Source organism: Bubalus kerabau, chromosome 17 (genome assembly GCF_029407905.1).
Source record: "Bubalus kerabau isolate K-KA32 ecotype Philippines breed swamp buffalo chromosome 17, PCC_UOA_SB_1v2, whole genome shotgun sequence".
Lineage (NCBI taxonomy): Eukaryota > Metazoa > Chordata > Mammalia > Artiodactyla > Bovidae > Bubalus > Bubalus kerabau.
In genome coordinates this window covers 19,948,440-19,957,643 of record NC_073640.1, presented here as the reverse complement: position 1 = coordinate 19,957,643, position 9,204 = coordinate 19,948,440, and the positions used below count along the sequence as shown (strand labels likewise).

At 46.0% G+C, this 9,204-nt stretch overlaps 1 long non-coding RNA gene across 1 annotated transcript; it reads left to right on the top strand.

The window, feature by feature from the left end:
- The first annotated feature begins 220 nt into the window (after positions 1-220).
- Positions 221-4,534, top strand: LOC129631302 (uncharacterized). The gene is made up of 3 exons (XR_008703980.1): positions 221-364; positions 2,614-2,747; positions 3,790-4,534. It is a non-coding gene; the product is annotated as an uncharacterized LOC129631302 (long non-coding RNA).
- The last annotated feature ends 4,670 nt before the right edge of the window (positions 4,535-9,204 follow it).

Here is a 9,204-nt window from a genome sequence, read left to right as displayed (position 1 = left end):
AGCACAGGCTTACAGCCTTCCCCTCCTGACGCTGCAGTTCCTGCACCTTCTTGGAATTTCAGCATCTCAGATTTCCCCCAGCATGACTTGTGTTTCCCCATGCCCAGCTCCCTGCTGGCAAGGCCAGGCACTATTAGGGAAGGATGTACCACTTTCAGATCCCAGATCTGGCCAGTTAGACATCCCTGTGTGCTATGCTTAGTCACTCAGTCATGTCTGACTCTTTGCGACCCCATGGACTGTAGCCCGCCAAGCTCCTCTGTCCCTGGGATTCTCCAGACAAGAATACTGGAGTGGGTTGCCATGCCCTCCTCCAGGGGATCTTCCCAACCTGGGGATTGACCCCAGGTCTCCCTCATTGCAGGTAAATTCTTTACCATCTGAGCCACCAAGGAATCTCTAGACTGCTCTAGTAAGAATAAATATAGGTATAGAGGTGGGTGGGGGTGGGCTGGGGAACTGGGAGGGAGTCTCTAAGATTTTTTTTCCTCTTTAAAACACCTTTCTGGGGGGAAAAAAAAAAAAGCTTTCTATATTACGTGAATTTTTACAATCTGCATACGTTACTTTGCAAACAGAAAAATGTGAAGGTATAAACAGTGCCCAATAAACACCCAGATGTGACCAGTCTGCTGAGGGTCAATTCTGTGTCCTGGGGTGGGGTGTGGGGCTCCAGCCCCTGAGATAAGTTAGGAGGCCACCTGCATCTGGAGGGCGCACATGTGACTCAGAAGCACAGTCAGGTGGAAACAGACGGTTTAGGCTAGAGGGTTTTAGGCTGGGGAATACCCTGTCTGGTCAACCATGAGCACTTGTGTTCTTCAATTGTTCTCTAGGCTTGCCCCAGGTGTAGCTTCTTGTAAACTTCCTTTAAGTATTCCAAGTTTTTTTTTTTTCTCCTTCTACCTTGAGCATACAGACTCCTACTTTCCCAGTCTTTACCATCTCAATAAATATATAACCCCAGCTGGTGCTCAAGCAAAACAATGATTTTTGTTCTTCCTTTTCTCTCCCTCCTGATAGCTAGTCCTGTGGATTTCCTCTCCAGAATATATCTCCAGGTCACTTCTCTCTACACTCAGCTGTGACCAAAGCACAGACTACCCTTTACCTGGGGCGCTGCTACAGCTTCTCTCTGGTCTCCTGAGGCCATTCTTGCCCCTCTGTCTGCAGTCCCTGTGGGACTTAGCAGTCAGAATGCTCTTGCCCAGACGAAAATCAGATCTAGTTATTCACTTAAATGTTCTGATGGCTCCCCAGCACACAGTAGATGAAACAGAAACTCTATAATATGACCTGTAAGATTGTGCCCCATATCATTCTTGAATTCACCTGTTTGAGTTTCCCTTCTTGCCTCCCACTCATGGATGCTTATTAGCAGATTCAGGGTTTTTCAAGCCATTGCACATCTTTGCACAAGCTTCTTTTCTTGGGATCTAGACTTCTTTATTAGAATCAGTTTTCTTCCTCTCTACCACCTTCTCCAAAAATTGTATCCACTTGGCCATATCTGTATTTAGTAGAAAAATCAAATTTCAGCTGCTCATCAAACCCTCCCCTACTCACTGACCAAATGATCAGTTTCCTCTAAACCTGATGAGTCATCTGGCTGATTTTCTTTAAAAACCAACTCAATCATTAGCTTGGGGGATATCATTTGACAGTTCTCCAAGGGATCCAGGAAACAGTGTCACTGGAGTTGGGTGCCTGGAGGAAGGGCTGAGGCACTCATCAGGGCCATGAAACCTCTGTTGTGACAACTGTGCTGAGCAGCAAGTGAGAGGCATTTCCCAAGCCAGCCACTCACTTGTCTAGGGCTCTCCTGCTTAGACACGTGCAGGGAGGGAAAATGGCAATGCTAGTTAACTAATTCTCAGAGCATCACACCTACCACCCACCCAGATAATATCCTTGGCCACAAATAAATATTTGAGCTCTTTATTCCCTAACACAACTCTTGCATAAACTATTTTCAACAAATACATGCATGGTTCTATTCAAATGAACTCATGTTTGAAAGACTGGTGGACTAGATTGGGTTCATTCTGAGCTAGGACTAATGGCTTTGGGCGCTAAGTAACAAATCATTCTTAGTGGAAAAAATGGGTGAGGTGAGGGTTGTGCAACTGTGTTCTCGCCCTGACTCCCTACCTTTTCAGTAGAGGTGTCTCCATCCGTGGGGGTTGCCGTGCATCTTGCCAAGGCAATTGTGTGTAGACTCACGTCTATAATTACCATTTAGGAGGTGCAGAGGGATGTCACGAAATTCTCGTGTGAGTGCCAAGAAGAGGCAGGACTGGACAGAGGAGACTTCTGGCCTGCCCTGTAAGCTCAAAGGGCACAGCCCACCTCCCAGAGGTTGCCCATCCTTGATCCCTGTAGGGCCCTGGGTAAACCACCTTGTCAGCCTCATGACACAGGGACACTGAGATAGGAGGGGGCTGAGGGAGGAGAATGCACTCAGCTACATGGCTGCCCCTCGGTAGGCATTACTCAGGCGTGAGCACCGTGACCCCTGGCCTACTCCCGATTTGTTGCTTCATGTTAGGTAATTAGTATGTGGAGCAGCCGGGCTGACTCATGGAGTGACTGATAAGCCCTCTCTCTCTGCAGCAAGGTACAGATTTGAGTTTCCTTTGGGAAGCATGGTGTGTGAGCTCAGCTCAGACTATTTTACTCTGTCTGGAATGTCTCTCCTGACAAGGACTTCACATGTTCCACCTACTTGGAGCAAGTTCCACAAACAGGTTTGTCTATTTGTTTTTGTTTAAAAAAAGAAACAAGAAACTAGCCTCACTTTTACCTTCTAGGATGACAAGAATCGTTGCCCAATCCTTTAAGTTAGAGAACATTGGATAATAAATAAGGCTTTGTGAACTTTCCACCCGATAACCATAGACATTTCTCCAGCTTTACCATTTTAAAATTTCACGACCGTCAGAGATTTGCACAACTCAAAAATGTTTAGCAAAGTAGAATGACGCCTACACACCAGCAGTATGATGTAAGAATTCATTAAAATTAAATCCTGAATCTGTAATTGTTGAACTGGTACTGTGAAACAGGAATCAGATAAAGATTTGTGTTAATCCCTCCATCCACAAATAGAGCGCTTCACAACCCCTCTCCATGAGTCAGGGAAGGGTGTAGGACTCTATGCGGCCTTTCCAGGTCAGACTCTCCACATCCACTGCCATGCTCTCAGTCACGGTCAACTTAGAGACTTCGACCCCATGGATTGTAGTCCACCAGGGTCCTCTGTCCATGGGATTTTCCAGGTAAGAATACTGGAGTGTATTGCCATTTCTTCCTCCAGGGGATTTTCCCCACGCAGGGATTGAACCCAAGTCTCCCGCATTGCAGGCAGATTCTTTACGGCTGAGCCACAGGGGAGCCTGCCCTTTGTCTGTAGAAACACTTCAGATGGGACTTCCTTGGCGGTCCAGTGGTTAAGTCTTTGTCTCCCAAAGCAGGGGATGCAGGTTCGATTCCACATCAACCTGGAGCTAAGATCCCACATGTCTTGTGGTCAAATAACCAAAACATAAAACAGAGGCGATATTGTAATAAATTCAATAAAGACCTTAAAAATGGTTGCAGTAAAAAAAAAATCGTAGAAAGAAAGAAACATTTTAGTCGAAGAATAAGCTTAATCTGAAGAATGAGAAAATACAGAACCAAAGAAAAATATTCAAGCAACCAACGTATTAAAAGTTTAGTCATTAAAGTCAAGGACTTTTAGTTCCTCCTCAAGGGCTATAGGTAGCATTCTGAACTATGTCCTTTCAGCTGTTTTGCAGATACTGCAACCCCCACCAAGCAGAAGAAGGCGATGGCACCCCACTCCAGTACTCTTGCCTGGAAAATCCCATGGACGGAGGAGCCTGGTGGGCTGCAGTCCATGGGGTTGTGAAGACTCGGACACGACTGAGCGACTTCACTTTCACTTTTCACTTTCATGCATTGGAGAAGGAAATGGCAACCCACTCCAGTGTTCTTGCCTGGATAATCCCAGGGATGGGGGAGCCTGGTGGGCTGCCGTCTATGGGGTCACACAGAGTTGGACACGACTGAAGTGACTTAGCAGCAGCAGCAGCAACCCCCACCAAGTGGAAGAAGTTAAAGTTACCTACATGATGGCCAGACTGTAGCCATCACATAAGCTGCTCCATCTTATGCTACTCTGAGAACTGGCTTCGAGGATGTGGGAAATAACCAACCCTGGAACTGAAGATCAGCTATACTTAAAACAAGATGATGTGCTCTGACCACCGCATGACCAATCTCAAGATGACCGTCAGAGCTCACTGTGTTGTTCTGCACATAGCCACCTCCCTCCAATTATACACCCCTGACTCTCACCTTTAAAGCTCTTATTCTGGGACTTCCTTGGTAGTCCAGCAGTTAAGAATTGGCTTTCCAGTGCAGGGGACCTGGGTTCAATTCCTGCCTGGGGAACTAAGATCCCACATGCCCCAGGGCAAGTAAAGCCATGCACCACAACTACAGAGAAGCCCGCATGCCGCAACCAAGACCTGACTTACAAATAAATAAATATTAAAAAAAAAAAAAAAAGCTCTTGCTCCCTGATCAGCAATGGGGAGTTGGCCTGTGAACATGAATCCACCTTCTCCCTCAGTTGCTGACTTTCTGAATAGAGCAACCTTTCCCTTCCTACCAACACTTGTCTCTCAGATACTGGCTTTCAAGCAGTGAGCAGCTGAACCTGACTTTGTTAACGCTTGGTCCCACACATAAACATACAGTAGCAATCAACACAGTCCCAGTTTCTTAGGTATTCAACCCAACCTGACTCCACCTATGTATCCAAAAGTATCTTCCCTCCTCCCAGCACAGACTCGTTTGCCCAGCGCCCATGCCTCTGTGCCCCTTCAACATGCAAGGGTCTGTCCACAGCCAGCCTTGGGTCCAGGTTAAATGGTGCCTCCTGGTATGAAGTGTGCTCCCTACATGAAATTCCCCACTCTTCTAGGGCAGAACTCACCTCTGGGGTTATTCAAATTATCCAAACTATTTGTGTCCCAGTGTTCTTGCCTGGAGAATCCCAGGGACGGGGGAGCCTGGTGGGCTGCCGTCTATGGGGTTGCACAGAGTCGGACACGACTGAAATGACTTAGCATAGCACCTCCCTCATGATGGTCAACTCCTTAAGGGTGGAGAATGAGAAATTACACTTTTTTTTTTTTTTCAAACTTCAAGCTTTTTATTTCGTACAGGGGTATAGAAGCGTTCCTGGTGACTCAGACAGTTAAAAATCCTCCTGCAATGCGGGAGACCCGAGTAGGGAAGATCCCCTGGAGAAGGAATGGCAGTTCACTCTAGTTTTCTTGCCTGGAGAATCCCATGGACAAAGGAGCCTGGCAGGCTACAGCCCATGGAGTTGCAAAGAGTCAGACATGACTGAGGGACTAACACATCGCTGATCAACAATGCTGTGGTATTTTCAGGTGAACACCGAAGGGACTCAGCCATACATATCCATGTATCCATTGTTGCCCAAACCTCCCTCCCATCCAGGCTGCCACTTAACACTGATGGCAGAGTTCCATGTGCTATACAATAGGTCCTTGTTGGTTATCCATTTAAAATATAGCAGCGTGTACACGTCCATCCTAAAGTCCTTAACTATCCCTTCCCCCACCGAAACCATAAGTTCTTTTTCTAAGTATGTAAGTCTATTTCTGTTTTGTAATTAAGTTCATTTGTATGAGAGCATATATATTTTTGTAACCCCCATTTTGCTTAGTACAGATAGGAAATCAATATATATTTTAAACGAGTGAATGAATTTTCAAAGAACTTCTTTGGTTTTCTCTCAGTCCAGTTACTGACAGCCTTTCCCCTATACCCAATACTTTGGCCACCTGCCGTGAAGAGCAAACTCATTGGAAAAGACCCTGATGCTGGGAAGAATTGAAGGCAAAAGGAGAAGGGAGCGGCAGAGGACGAGATGGTTGGATGGCATCACTGACTCAGTGGACGTGAGTTTGAGCAAACTCTGGAAGATAATGTAGGAAAGGGAAGCCTGATGTGCTACAGTCCATGGGGTCACAAAGTCTGACACAACTTAGCGATCGAACAACAACCCCCACACTGACCACACACACACAAAAGCAAAAAAGTAAAGTCTTTACAAGACATTGAAAGGAGAGGGATGAACAACCAAAGTGCTTACCAGACTCTAAAATTTTCTTTCTCTTTATTTGATGGTGGAACTTATTTTTGTCATTATTGTGAATTGCATTTTATTTTTCAGTATTTAAAATCTTTTTTATTGTAAAGTTATTTAGCTAAGGGAGAAGGCAATGGCACCCCACTCCAGTACTCTTGCCTGGAAAATCCCATGGACGGAGGAGCCTGGTAGGCTGCAGTCCATGAGGTTGCTAGGAGTCGGACATGACTGAGCGACTTCACTTTCACTTTTCACTTTCATGCATTGGAGGAGGAAATGGCAACCCACTCCAATGTTCTTGCCTGGAGAATCCCAGGGACGGCGGAGCCTCGTGGGCTGCCTGGTGGGCTGCCGTCTATAGGGTCGCACAGAGTCGGACACGACTGAAGCGACTTAGCAGCAGCAAAAAGGTATAACAATATACAATCATGTGATGCAGGACTGGAAGTTCGCCCCCCCAGCCCCCGCCCAGGTTGCTCCATCAGGGTTATGAAGCAGGAGCCTCGTGGTGCTGCCCAGTTTCTGGATGAGGCAGTGACGCTAGCCGACACAAATGCACAAAAAGACAGTGCAAGGTGATCAATAAGCCTCACTCTTCTTTTTCTCTGAAGATGATGCAAAATTGGAAACGTCTTTGTACTACAGAACCCACCTGCAATGCAGAAGACCCCGGTTTGATTCCTGGGTTGGGAAGATCTGCTGGAGAAGGGATAGGCTACCCACTCCAGTACTCCTGGACTTCCCCTGCGGCTCAGCTGGTAAAGAATCCACCTGCAATGTGGGAGACCTGGGTTCGATCCCTGGGCTGGGAAGACCCCCTGGAGCAGGGAATGGCTACCCACTCCAGTATTCTTGCCTGGAGAATTCCATGGACTATATATATCCACAGGGTCGCAAAGAGTTGGACACGACTGAGCAACTTTCACACTTGAACCTACAGAGCTTATAGTGTACTGCAATGCTAATGGGAGAAGAAGGGGGGCAGAGGATGAGATGGTTAGATCTCATCGGTGATTGAGCATCACTGATTCAATGGACATGAACTTGAGCAAACTCTGGGAGATAGTGAAGGAAAGGGAAGCCTGGTGTGCTGCAGTCCATGGGGTACCAAAGAGTCAGACACAACTTATCAATGGAACAATAACAATGCTAATGGGATTCCCTTACCATGTTATGACAGCATCTAAATAACCTCTCTGGCAAATTCACACCCTAGAAATAGCAGAGACTTCTGGGTAACTCTGTGCTGCCTCTGGAGGCTGGGAGCATGAATGAATTAAAGCTATATCATCTGAAGCAAAAACTTGACTGTGTGTGTCAAGAACTCTGAAAGTATCGAGCCTTTACAGGTCTTGCAGGCTAATTATTTATCCCGCCCCAGTTCCACAAATGTTGGCAGAAGATGGGAGACTCTTGGGTCAGAGGCAAAAGACTCGATTACTCACAGCAATAGCAGCAGCTGAGTATCAGCCTTTTCTTGTGTGTTTCCTAAGCCCCAGTTCCCACAGGGTGATGTGAAGAGGGCCAGGGGGCACATGCACGGACAACAGGTTGCATTTCATGAGAAGAACCCTGCATGTATTTGGGAATCCAAACCCTTTATAATGGGCAGTAAACTCATTTGCCTCCTGAGAAACCTGTATGCAGGTCAAGAAGCAACAGTTAGAACTGGACATGAAACAACAGACTGGTTCCAAATTGGGAAAGGAGTACATCAAGGCTGTATATTGTCACCCTGCGTTTTTAACTTATATGCAGAGTACATCATGCAAAATGCTGAGCTGGATAAAGCACAAGCTGTAATCAAGATTGACGGGAGAAATGTCAATAACCTCAAATATGCAGATGGCAGCACCCTTATGGCAGAAAGCGAAGAACTAAAGAGCCTCTTGATGAAAGTGAAAGAGGGGAGTTAAAAAGTTGGCTTAAAACTCAACATTCGAAAAACTAAGATCGTGGCATCCAGTCCCATCACTTTATGGAAAATAGATGGGGAAACAACAGAAACAGTGACAGACTTTATTTTCTTGGCCTCCAAAATCACTGCAGATGGTGACTGCGGCCATGAAGTTAAAAGATGCTTGCTCCTTAGAAGAAAAGCTATGACAAACCAAAATAGCATATTAAAAAGCAGAGACATCTCTTTGTCGACAAAGGTCCAAAGAGTCAAAGTTATGGCTTTTCTAGTAGTCACGTATGTGTGAGAGTTGGACCATGAAGAAAGCTGAGTGCCAAAGCACTGATGTTTTTGAACGTGGTGTTGGAGAAGACTCTTGAGAGTCCCTTGGACTGCCAGGACATCAAACCAGTCCATCCTAAAGGAAATCAATCCTGAATATTCATTGGAAGGACTGATGCTGAAGCTGAAGCTCCAATACTTTGGCCACTTAATATGAAGAGCCAACTCACTGGAAAAGTCCCTGATGCTGGGAAAGATTGAAGGCGGGAGGAGAAGGGGACAACAGAGGATGAGATGGTTGGATGACATCACCGACTCAATGGGTATGAGTTTGAGCAAGCTCTGGGAGATGGTGAAGGACAGGGAAGCCTGGCATGCTGCAGACCATGAGGTTGCAAAGAGTCAGACACGACTGAGCAACTGAACAATAACAACACACTCATTTGCTCCAGAGCGTTCCACTATCTTTTCAGTAAATCTAAGTTGAGTGCCAGAGGGAGGTGCTATCTCTTGCTTCAAAAGCTGTTCCCTACACAGACATCCCTAAGACATCCTGCTTTATTTAACAGATCCATGGACCTCTGTCCCCCAAAAGCAGGGTTCTACTTTTGCTGATGCTTTGACTTAATCAATAAGGTTTGATTTAATTAATAAGCTTAGACTTAATCAATGACAAACCTAGACAACGTGTTAAAAAGCTGAGCCATCACTTTGCTGACAAAGGTGCATGTAGTCAAAGCTACGGTTTTTCCAGGAGTCATGTACGGATGTGAGAGTTGGACCATAAAGAAGGCTGAGCACTGAAGAACTGATGTTTTAAAATTGCGGGGCT